Genomic DNA, 4,252 nt, shown 5'->3' with positions numbered 1-4,252 from the left:
CACACACACACACACACACACACACACAGAGAGAGAGAGAGAGAGAGAGAGAGAGAGAGAGAGAGAGAGAGAGAGAGAGAGAGAGAGAGAGAGACAACGACCACAAATATACAATATCTTCTTTTCCCATTCTCCTATATGTTTTCGCAAACGTTCTGAAAGCAAACGGCGAAATGCACTTAAAAGGATTACCGTCAATACTTCTGTTGTACAAAATGAGAAACCCGGAGGGAAAAAAAAGTTAGCTAATACAGCCCATGACGGCAACAGAAAGGATATCTGGTGGAAGTCTAACAACAGTGTCACATCGCGCAGTCAATATAATAATAATAATAATAATAATAATGGTATTTATATAGCGCTGAGTCTTGTGCAGAGACAAATCAAAGCGCTTTCGCACCAGTCATTCACACGCATGCATAACTCTAAAACTGTAGAAACTAAAGACAAGGAAGAGGCAGGCAAGGGAGGCTATTTTGGGAAGAGGTGGGTTTTAAGGCCAGACTTGAAAGAGCTGTGTGTGGAGACTTGACGAAGCAAAAGAGAAAGTTCATTCCAATTGCAAGGTACAGAGACAGAGAAAGAACGGCGGCCAACAGTCGAGTGTTTGAATCTAGGTATGCGTAAACAGAGTGGATTCGAAGCCGATCGCAGTGAGCGAGATGGAGTGTAGAGGTGAAGGCAGCCGCAGAGATAGGAAGGGGCAGTTTTGTGAATACATCTATAACATAGAGTGATGATCTTGAACGTTATTCGGTGTGAAAGAGGGAGCCAGTGGAAATGTTGTAAAAGAGGAGTGATGTGCTCAGATCTTTTCTTTGAGAGAAACGACAAGTCTAGATGTTGCGTCAGTGGACAGATATTTCCGGACGGCACTGATGCGCCGCAGTTGACAGTAGCAGGACTGACATGTCTGACTGATAATTTTTTTTTGCGTGGACAGTGTATTGTCAAGGACAACACCGAGGTTCCTGACTGACCTGGAAAGAGGGATGGATGTACTGCCAAGTTTGATTGTGTCAATTGTGATGGAAGACATTTTTTGTTTAGTTCCTATGATCATTGCTTCAGTTTTGTCCGCGTTCAATTGTGACTTATTTCGAGTCATCCAGTTTTGAATGTCCAGGAAGCAATTAGATGTTTCTTTCATACACAGACACCTACCAAAGCGTGTCTGGCTTGGTTTCAGCGCCAACAGTCTACAGGGAGCTATCGATGTTAGGTCACCGAGAGGCCACAAACCAGAGGAGACCCTGAACTTCTGCCGACACACTTCGATGGTGTTTAGTGTAGACCTATTCTGATTCAACGTACACAGGACACCACCTGCTAAGATACCTACTGAGAACAATAATCGCCTCGTCGCGGAGCAAGACTGAGGCACCATCCCCCCAAAAATGGAGACCGCCACAACGTCCCTCAAAAGACAGTCTCCCGTGAAACTGCCGACACATACAACCTTGACGGGAACTTACGCCAAGCACTGACTTAGAGGGAAGTCAAGACTGGGGTCATCTTAAAGGTATCGCATGTAATAAGGCAACTGAATCTGGGACAACTCTCTCTCTCTCTCTCTCTCTCTCTCTCTCTCTCTATATATATATATATATATATATATATATATACATACACACACACACAGATGGACAATGAATGAAGAAAAGGTGATGACGGTGCTGGTATGGGGACTCCTTTCTTCAATATGATGCTACATAACATGGCTGCGCTCTACACTTTCTTTCGGTTGACGACCAGACCCCGAGATATACAAACGCCTGAAGTGATGGTCCGGGGACTTTGAGCAACATTCCCCACGACGCTTTCAAGAAGTGGATGATCCCTCGACTGTGCGATCCCGACCTTCCCTTTTAAGCCCATAGCACACTGAAGTGTGGACAGGAGCCGGTCACAGGCCGATAAAAATAAACCACACCTCTGCTTGGACTCGAACTCGCGTCTTCCCATTCATCAGTCTGCTACGCTGACCACATGGAAACACGTTTAATTAAAGACAGGAACAGAAAGAACACGTGCAATTATAGGGTGCTAAATTCCCCCCACCACTTAAGTGAGAGGAAAGAACAAAGAAGACTGATTTGCTTCCTGGTGGTACCGAATGCCAGAGAGTCCACAGCGAAGCCAGGACTTAATCACAGGCAGGAAGACCGCTACCGGGAGAGGCGCGAGGAGAGGCTCAAAGTGCACACAGCAGGTTTTGATTACTCTTCGGCGCCACTCCTTCCGCCAGGGCTCAAAGAGTTTGGAAGGGGAGAACGGGGTGCTTGGAGAATGTCAGTGAAAAGTCAGGGCTAAAAATGGCAGGAAGCGGCGCCAGAGACTGTAAAGACTTTAACCCTCCTCCCCCCGCCCCTCTCCCTCTGCCGGGATGACGAGCTTAAAGAGGAAACAAGAGAGGCAAGGCCTTCAAGACTCACTTGTGATACACTGAAAAAAACCACAAAAAACCCAAGCTTTTTATGTATTGAGTATAATTTCAAAATGTAATGTTTAAGATGAGAAAGATCAGTTTAAAGCAAATTAAGTCCCCTAGCATTAATTACAGAGTAATTTCCCTTTTTTACTATCTGCACCAAAACGTTTGCAAAATAAATAAAACTTCTATGCTTAGCAAAAGAAGTTCCTGTTTGAACAAAAAATGATAATAATGACTGCTCATGTTGTTGGGTCAGAATATCAGATCAAAGTGCCAAGTTTAGAGAATACAAAAAAAATATAAATATAACAGTAAATGCAGTTTGCATATAATTAGGTTCTTTTAAAAAAAAAATTGGTGCCCATCCCAGAGGTACAATATTGTTTTAAACAAGATGACTGGAAAGAACTGAATTTTTCCTATTTTTATGCCTAATTTGGTGTCAACTGACAAAGTATTTGCAGAGAAAATGTCAATGTTAAAGTTTACCACACACACACACACACACACACACACACACACACACACACACACACACACACACACACACACAGACAACCGAACACCGGTTTAAAACATAGACTCACTTTGTTTACACAGGTGAGTCAAAAAAGGGACACACACGTGTAGATGTGTTTCTTCTGCTATACATGTGTGTGTGTGTGTGTGTGTGCTTTGTTGTTGTTGCCGTTGTTGTTGTTTTCCTTATTCCCTTCATGGGCGGCTTGAGATCGTTTGAACTGTCTTGTATGTAACACCCACTGAAACAGGGGTTACGAGTTCAAATGCTAAAGAACCCATAGCCTTTTTGTTACGGCCATCAGGGCAGTGAAATCATCTCCACTGTGTCTAGGGCTCCGGGTTGGAAGGCGGGGCCCAATCGTCTCCTTCCGCCGTTTCAACACCTCCCTGTCCGATAGGGGGAGTGAGATTGGGCACGTCACTGAACGTACTCTCTTCGGGGGTTATTTCAGATGCGACAGCGGTGAACCAGAAGCACTCCAGGGAGTGAAATTAGAACGGTGGTGGGGTGATTTTAAACTCATGCCTGAATTCACTCCCCCTCCCCTCTAAATGTCAATTTTTGCTTTCTGAGCAGAGCAGGCTGTAGCATTTGTGTGTGTGGTGGGGGGGGGGGGGGGGGGGATTTGGGACTTATATTCAAACTCATCCATCCTTGTGAACACACGAATAGTTAGATAAGTGGGTGAGGGGAGTGATTTTGTCCTTGCACCAAGTCATCCACCTTCACATTTCACCTTCATCTGTCCCTTGCTTCTGTTGATGTCTTTGGGGTACCAGTGAAGACAACATCATCATTCTCCCGTCTCTGTCCTCCGGCGCTGTCTCTGATTCTGTCAGGTTTATTCCTGTCTGTTCCTGTCCATTCCTTGATATTGTCTTCCCATCTCTCTGTCTTCCTCGTCTGCGGCTTCATCTGACAGTCCTTTGCAAGATGGTCTTTGCAAGTCCTGTTGAGCGGGAAACATGTCCATACTTCATGTACCGTTTCGTAACGACTGTAAGATCATCAGGAGGTCCTATTGCCCGTTAGATCTTGCTGCTGACCTCTTTGTTTGTCACATGATCTGTGTAGTGGATGCCCAAGATATTCCTATAGCATCTTATTTCAGTTGCAAGGATTTTTTTTTTTTTTTGCATGTCCGCTGAAAGCGCCCACGTCTTGCAGGCATATATGAAGACTGACAAGGCAACGGAGCGCAATAGGGGGATCTTGGCGCACAGAGGGTTTGGAGTCTTGCTATCACAGCTGCTGTCCGTGCAATTCTTGCCACGTTCTCAGGTTATGAGCCGTAA

Source organism: Babylonia areolata, chromosome 24 (assembly GCF_041734735.1).
Source record: "Babylonia areolata isolate BAREFJ2019XMU chromosome 24, ASM4173473v1, whole genome shotgun sequence".
Classification (NCBI taxonomy): domain Eukaryota; kingdom Metazoa; phylum Mollusca; class Gastropoda; order Neogastropoda; family Buccinidae; genus Babylonia; species Babylonia areolata.
Note: the sequence above shows the minus strand (reverse complement) of the source record.